The following is an 8,873-nucleotide window of genomic DNA, read 5'->3' on the forward strand; positions in this document are numbered from 1 at the left end:
GGGGGGGGGCGCCTGCAGGGAAGGGACTAGAAAGAGAGGAGCAGATGGTAGACCCAACCAATGCTATTCTGATTCTCCTGAAACATGGGAAGTAGCCACCCATGTGCACTAGAACAACCCTCGAGGGAACGGTTATGGAATGCCTGCTCAAGAATCATGTGGTATGCAAGAGTATAGATGATAAGATAACAGAACTGAAGCCACAGGAGATGTGGACACGACCCAAAATTATCCACCTCAGAGCTTCTTCAGCATGTTCAACTACCTGATGACTATTTCCACTTTGATGTCTTCTTGGCACCTCAAACAGCTCCTCATCCACCTCCTCCACACACCAATGCTCTCCACTTTCCTAGTGTCAGAACTAAGATTCTCCCAGTCACCAAATCTCAAAATCTCAGAGTCAATTTCTTCTTTGCCAAGTCTTTTTGGTTCTATCTCTGCAATATTTTTCAAATCTAATCCTCCTTTCTACTCCTATTCCTCCAACCACGGGTTCAAGCCTTTACAGTTTATCTCAAGGATTAATGTACCATCCACCTCATTAGTTTCCTTGTCTACACTTCACAACACTTTCCTGATCATCTTCCCAATGCACAGGTATGACCATGTGGTCTTGTTTTTAAACAAAAACCTTCAGTGGTTCCCCACTATTAGGATAAAACATTACTTCCTGGGCCTGTCATTTAAGGCTTTTCATAATACTGCTCCAACTTATAGTTCCAGGTTTATTTCATACAATATATGAAATACAATCTAGGTATATATGTAGAAATAAATGTGATATATGTATGTGTCATGCAATATATCCCCTCAAACTCTATATTCCAAATTAAATTAGTAGTTTTTATTATTTAGCTCTTCCTGTCCTTTCTCACCTACGCTGACCTGAGCCAGAGGGATTAGAAAACAAGCTTTCTTCAACCTCTGCACGCAAAAAATTCTTCGTTCAAGGCTCATCAGGAGCTAACTTCTTAAAGTAAGTCTTCCTGGAGCACCTCACTTCAAATGATTTCTCCTTCAAATTTTTTTCTGTTTATTTTCTTTAGAAAATATTTTTTCAAAAGAAAATTATTTTGTTGCCCTCATTTTTGCTTCCATCATATTTGAGCTTTTAATCAAACTAACAACAAACATTTATTAAACACTTACATGTGTCAGGCACTGTGCTAAGTACTAGATCATCCTTTTTAGTTGGACATGTTGTATATCACCATTAGAAAATAAACTCTGTAAGAGCAAGGACTGTTACGTATTTCCTCTCTGCATCCCCAGAGCCTTACACATACTATGTGTTTAATCAAGTCTGTTGACTCAAACTGCATACAGTTATTGCTTCCCTGAAATGATCTGACCAAGAAAGGTGGGATTATAATACACACAGCACTAAGTAGCTAGGATCTCTGAAAAGGAAATTTCAGGACCTGTTATGTTTAGTGACTTACTCTCAATTCAAACAAGGAAATAAAGTAAGAAGACACTACTGGTTAATACAAATGATGAAAACATCAGAAATTAACTTTTAAATGGTTATAAAAACTTAGGTGACAAAATATGGTGAATCAACTGTGTCTAAAGACAACTGGCCAGGTGAGCATGATTCACCAAGATGGGTCTATAAGGGGAAAGTTCAATTCTGAGATTCTCACTGGCTCAAAGAATGGCTGCAACAGTGACTTATGAACCACCTTAAGATTCCAAATAGGAAAAATACCCTAAGAAAGCAAGAATCCAGGAAGCCTTGACCTCATGCTGGTCAGTCCAAGAAAAGCTGAAAGATCGCTCTCTTCTGAGAGGCAGTCTAATAAGAGAATCTTCTAAACTGATCAAGACACTGTCCTAAAAATCAGAAGAGGTTGCAAGAGTAGAGAGATGGTCTCAATCAAACATAATTCTGATTCAGGAACTACATCTTAGGTGGTCATAAGACGGCCACTGGGATGACCTAAACCCTGATACAAGAACCCGATCACTACCGTAGAATTCAAGGCACCAGAAGAAGACAGCAGGTCAGGGGTATCCAACTCCTGATCCACAGGAAGGAGTTGGAAGAATACCAACGGGAACATGAAGGAACCAAAGTAGTTTAAAACATCTGTCTCCATCAAGCAGATCAGAAAAGTGAATTCTCTACTAGTCACTGCACTGAGGCAGGTGCTGGGGTAACCAGAAGCCTGGCTGATTGATGTTTGCCTGCAAGACAACTACCGTGCTGATAAACAAGTCTAATCCCCACTTCATCAGGTTCTAGACTCTCAAAGGTCCCCAGGGGAAGAACTAAAATCTAGTGCCAGAGTATTGCTTCCATAAAACACTACTCCCTCACGGTTCACAGATCATTTTAAATACTAGTATGTCTGCTCCCTGAAGCACGAACTAGGAGAAATTTTAACACAAAGGATGGCCCTGAATTCCAAATCACACAGATGAAGTTTGCTTTATGATGGTAACTAATTACCCTGAATCTGAAAGGAATCCAGCTAGCCCCCCAACCTCACAAGAATACCACCACAGCTAAGACAGAATGGGGTATATGAAAGGATCTCCATGTAGTAATGCTGTGTAATTAAAGGACAGATTTATAGGGAGCACAAGGTACATTCAGTGAGTTGGAAGGAAGATTGGTATCCTCTCATTTTCACTCTAAGCTCCTTTTCTGAAAACAAATGTATTCCATTTTCTAACTGACACCATGAAGGCCACTGAGGCCAGAACACATAACTTTCCACGGCTTTTTCCATGGAGTTTTCACAAGCTTAGCATTAACTGGCAAACACCTAAGAGACACAGATTATACTGGAAATGTCAGCAGCTTGCAGTTCCATTTAAAACAAAAATGAAAAAGAATTTTTAAAAGTTAAAAATTTTAGTTACTATATGAATGAAGCAGTTTCAAATTTAATACACAAAATACAGTTTTATGAACAGGGAGAGGGAATGTATTTCGATGAGTATGAACTAAGAAAATAATTGTAATCAAAGCCACAACAAAAAAATTAGTCTACTCCATTATTTATTAAGCTCTTATAATAAGGTATTGAACAAATAATTAAAATATAAAATAAACATGCTAAAGAGAAAAGTACAAAAGATGGCTTACAGTAACATCAGAAGTGAGTCTTGAAGGATAAAAGGCAGAGAAGACAGACAAATAAACTGATGATACTCCAAGTGTTAAAAATGGTATGAGCAAAAATGGGGCAATTGGCATAACTATGGAAGAATGGAAATATAGTTTGGCAGAAGAAGAGAATGTAAGAAAGGAGCTGATACTGTACTATAGAGGGAATTCTCAATTCAAAGGAAGAGGCAAAATCTTGCCACAGTTTTAACTTGTATTTCTCTTACTTCTTGGGATCTGGAGCAGATTTCCAAATTGTTCATGGTTTGCATTTATTTCTTCTTCTGAAAATTGTTCACTCATCTCCTTGAACCATTTATTTACTGGAAAATTACTCTTGGTCTTAAATATTTCTATTAATATTACGAATTTGTGTATGTAGGTACATATATGCTTATGTAAATGGACACACATATACCTCTCTGTTTCTAAAATACTTAATTCAAAGATTTTCCACCAATCAACAAGAAAGTCAAAGACAGAAAAGGTACTATATACGTCAGAATGCATATGAACCGATACAAATCAAAATAAGCAGAACCAGGAAAGTGATTATAGGAAATGAGTACAATAAATAAGAAAGAAAAAGAAAAGGTGTAATTATAAAGACCAAGTCTACTAATGGATAAAAGATAAGGAACTGTACTTGCGGGAGAGGGGGAAGAAAGATCAGGTGGGGACTGGAATACCGTATATGCTATTAAACATGGTCAATGTTTCAATCACTGGTATGTAACTTTTTTTTCCTGTTACGAAGGAAGGATTATTGGAAAGAAAGGGGGCACACTGAGAAATAACTGTGATAAAAGAAATTCATTAGCATAACTCTTAAAGGCTATTCCAACGTAGAAAAACAGTAGCTGAGCTATGAAGTCTGCCAGTTAAATTACTCTATTTAAAAATCCAAGTAAGACGTAATGGGGACTAGACAAGGGTAGTAACAGTGAAATGAAATTGAAACCAAAGGAAAAATACCTAATTAGTAGATATTGAGCATTGTGCTAGGTGTTAAAGGAGATACAAAGTCATATAAGAAATAAACCCTGTGTAGAACTAAGGCAGTATGCAACCCAGGGACAGTGCAAAGATACAGTCAATAAAATTTGGTGACTGGTAGGAGGTGGGAGGTAGAGTAAAAAAGGAGCAAAGGATAAATCTGTGGTCTCAAGAAAAGGTAATTAATTAGGTACTGATGGTATCATAATGAATATCTGAATTTTCCTATTACTTCTACATTTCCTTCCCTTATCATTCTGACAGGTACACAAAACCCCCCACCAAAAAAAAAAGGTACAAAACTAAAGGAAAAAACATTTTTTAAAAAATATACACAGGAAAACTTTTCTCATAACTTCAATATTCCTACTGATGGGAATTTAAATTTCCATTACCATTAGACCTTTTATAGCACACTGAAGACAATCTTATTTTGTGAAAACGTGAATCTATGGCTACTGAGTCAAATTGTTCCTTCACCACTTGTGACTAGGCCCGTAATACATAATCCTATTGCTTCCATTTCCACTACGGTCACCACCCAACCCAAGAAGTTTTAGGGGTTTCTGTGATGGAGGAGGAAGGGGACAGGAAGGGAGGAGAAGGGGAAGTAAAGAAAACAGGTTTCTGCATGGCTTGTAGAGAGAAAGGTTTTGCTTCTAAGTGGAATTTAAAACCTCACAATGAGAAGTAAATGATTCAGACTTCTTGATGTTAATCAACTTTTTTAAAAGCTCCATGTAAGAAGAGATTTTTTTTTCTGGCTTCATCCACATCAGAACTCTTTAGCCAATCATGCAAGTAATATGAAGACCACAACAATGAAACTAGGCAAAAGGCACTACACGGTACCCACTTTTTCAGCAAACTAACACTGGGCACATTCCCCAAAGACAGAAAAGAAGGACCCACATATACAAAAGCAGTCATAGCAGCACTGCTGTGGGGTCAGCACCTAGATAAAAGGCCCATCAACTGGACAATGGATAAACAAACAGTTATATGAATGAAATAGAATAGTACTGTGAGAAATTAATATTAAAAATTCAGAGAAACTAGGGAAGACATGAAATAAACAGATACAGAAGAGAAAATTTACAAGATGATCGTAATGATATAATGGAAAACAACTCCAAAAGAAGAGAAAACCCATCAATACAGTGACCAACTGCAACTTCAAAAGACTACTGATGAAGTGTATTTTCTGCCTCAGAACAGAAATGGTAGATTACATATACAGAAGTGAATTTCAGACAAGGCCAGTGAATTGATTTGCTTTGCACGCTTCTAATAATTTGTTAAAGCAGATGACTTATTCCCCCCTTCACCTGCCAATGGAAGTTAGTAAAAAGTGACAAATATGTTTTAAAATAGAAAAAGAAAACAAAGAAAGGAAGAACAATTAAACAGGGAAAGGCCTATAAAAGAAAAGGTTCAGAAGAATACACATACACAAAAAGGGAAATTCTTTTGCTATCTCTTTAGGTTTAATATATGCTTCGTTATTAAACAAATTCTATACACAACAGTTCATTTCACATACTCTTTTTAAGCTCTTTGAAAGTTCATAAGAAAAAATAAATGAAATTTAATTTAAAAAAATGAAGACAGGAGACCTGAATGATAGAGACTGAAACTAAACTGTAACAAAACAATAAACAGGAATGGAAGCCAAGTGAAAAAAGAGAAACGTTTCTATAATCTGAATATATAGCTAAGTGAAGGTAAAAGATGTGAAAAGATACCTTTCTTAAGTGTTTCTAACAATAAATTAGATGTTCTTTAGGTCCTAGATGAATTTCTTGGGCTACATGAACATCTATGAAAGAAATGTGACTATTTATGTCCTCTGGAAGGGTAGGACTGAAAAGAAGTTCACTTGGAAAGAGGAGATTTGACTACTATTAGATTAGCAATAGTGTTTCAGGATTTCAACCCTGTGGTCTCAGAGACAGCATAAGAGTGTTAGAGTATTCACTTTGTCCTAAACTATGTATCCAATGACCTTGTGGGACACCCTTTCTACAAACACAAGCCATGATCTCTCTATCACTCAGCAGCTAAATCTCGAGAGCTGCTGTGGCTAAAAAATTCATGATCCTACCACCAACCAAGAATCTAGTCTATCACTCAGCCCATACACAAAGACCTACCAGAGCTGGTCCTTTGCTCTGCTGATAGTTTAAACAAACAAACAAACAAAAAAAACAAACCACCCAGAATCAACTGTGATTATATGAGAGGAAATACGGTGCCATAAGAATCCATGAAGATGAGGAATTCAGAGAATGAGAAAACAAAAGTGATGGAAGTAGAACCACCATAGCAACTAAAAAAAATGTTTAAAAACACACTAAATGGCAGCTGACCTGGCTGAAATAAAATGGCCGTTTTTCATCCCAGAAGAAAGATTAATAAACACGTTTTCCTTCTCTCAATAGAGAGGTGGGGAAATACAGGAACAGAATGTTGCATAAACTGCAATGTCAGTCTGTTTATCTTAATTCTGTTTTCTGCAAAGATGGGCTTCGGGGAAAGGCATGTTGGGAAAGAAATAGGGTGCAAAAAAACAAAACACACCAATGCAAACTAAATCAGGATCTCACAGCCCCAAATGACCCATCAAAGGAGAGTGATGTTCACAAAGTTGTGTGGGCTACTCCTCAGGGCATTCCTGAGATCCAAAGATGCAGAGTTTGTAGTGTGCGGTGTCTACTTGCAGTAGCAGTTAATCTCATGTGGGGGGGATTGCTTTTGTCTTTTGCCTGAAGGAATCCCTGCCAACCAAATATGGATCCACAAGAAGACGACCTGGCAATTTCCTGGGAGAGTTGGTATCCCTCATCTCACCAAAGATGATGCTGCTCACATCCTCAAGGCTAGAGATACTGAAAGGTAAATGAAGAGTTCCTGAAGATTGAGCTGTCAGAGAACTGAAACAGCCAAAACTGATTTTCACTGTCTGTACATGAAGAGTATAACCTTGCTTCTGAGTCCCTTCAAGCCTGGGGAGGCCTTTAGCAGGCAAAAGTCAAACCATAAACTATCAAAGATGATTTTTTGAGGACCAAAAGTCCTGCAAAATGACTCCTCTGTGGCTCAGCAGAGATGATAGTGGTGCTGGAGGGGGAAAAAAGGAGGTGACATAGCTAGATGCCTCAAGTTATAAGAGCAACTAAGATACTCATGAGCTGTGACTGAGTTGAAAAATTATTTCTACAACAAAATGAAAGAGCTGTCAGTCTTCGAAAATCCAGCTGCCATCCAAAACAACAGATGGCAAAGGAAAACTTGGAAGACATTTTGGGGAAGTCTTCCTCCAAACTCTGGCAGTTTGGGCTGCTCCAGGTGACCCTTTCATACTTTGAAAAAAAAGAAGATGCTCCATGCATGAGCCCAGGTTCCCAAGCTTAGACAACATAAGGATTTAAAGGACAATTTCTCAATAAACACATAGGACCTTACTTCCATTAAGAAGGTACACAGGTGAAACAATACAAGAAGATGCAAATACATCTTGGTTCAAGCCTGGTTTAAGGCTTCTACAAGCCACTTCCTGTGACATTTTCCGATTCCCTATTCTTTCAGTTGTCTCCTAGCCTTCTTTGGTCATAGACGGTAAAATAGTCACAAGGTTCCGATAAGGCAACTGAGAATTTTAATACTGTTGTTTTAAAAACACAAGAGCCCAACCAACATGTTACAGAAATGGATTTTTCCTTGGGTATTTGTAACAAAGTAATGAAACAACAGGGTCAGTTTTAACATGAAAAGAAAATTCCCAGTTAGTTCACATGATGGTTAATTGTGATGCTGTGCAAGGTCAACTTAGGTAATCTTAGTCATTTATTTGATTCCTTCTTCCTCTTCATTCTTCGGCCTCTTAACGATTTCATAGCAACCCAGCCACATGTCTGCTCGGAGAAATGGCTCACATCCAGGACACGGAAATCCACCTCGCATAAAATTCATGACAAGAACCTTCACATCTGCAGCCCAAATGACCCAGGTTCCAATCTGAACTTGCTTCTTATTAACTCTGATTTTTATGCTTTAAAAAAAAAAAGAAAAGAAAAGAAAGAAAAAGAAAAAAGAAAAAAGAAAAAAGAAAAAAAAAAGGTGACCTGAGACTAAACTGTTATAGGGTGATAGTTGACAGTGGTGACTTCTTTAGGGATGAGCATGAGGAAAGCAAACTTTAGCTACACTAGAGGGCAGATAAACTGGGTACTAAAACCTAAAATGAAACAGGGTTGAGCTCCTGACAAAAAATGAAGCTCAGGGGACAGGAAGAATGTAATGGGGTAGAGCTGAAAGGCTGAGCCAAGGAGGAACAACTACATCAATAAGCACAGGGAAAAACAAAGGAAGGGGAGAATAAGAGAAAGAGTTAAAAAGATAAAAAACTGAGGCAGTGCAAGGTACTGAAGAGGACAAGCCTGGGGGGCAGGAAGACTGGAGCTCAAGTCCCACCTCTGACACAGACTGGTTGCCAGAACCTGGACAGCAATGAAGTCCCTTCACTTCTTAATGGCCCCAGGCAACTGTCTAGTATGTGACATAATAGCTGATTTGTACTGGTGGAAAACATTTCCTCACCTAGAAGTAGAGATGAAGGGGACAGATGAGAGAGGGGAGGGGGGAAAGGGGGGGACTGGGGGAGAGAAAAAGAGAAAGAAGAGAGGGAGGGAGGGAGGGAGGGAGGAAGGAAGGAAGGAAGGAAAGAAAGAAGGAAGGGAGGGAGGGAGCGAGGGGG

The 8,873-nt window shown here is 38.3% G+C and overlaps 1 protein-coding gene across 10 annotated transcripts in view; it reads right to left on the bottom strand.

Annotated features, from left to right (window-relative positions):
- The window catches only part of PUM1 (pumilio RNA binding family member 1), a 167,934-nt gene that overhangs the window by 76,597 nt on the left and 82,464 nt on the right, over positions 1-8,873 (bottom strand). The gene's annotated exons all lie outside the window — the stretch shown is intronic.

The sequence above is a fragment of the Vombatus ursinus genome, unplaced genomic scaffold (genome assembly GCF_900497805.2).
Source record: "Vombatus ursinus unplaced genomic scaffold, bare-nosed wombat genome assembly UNPS02014775.1, whole genome shotgun sequence".
Classification (NCBI taxonomy): domain Eukaryota; kingdom Metazoa; phylum Chordata; class Mammalia; order Diprotodontia; family Vombatidae; genus Vombatus; species Vombatus ursinus.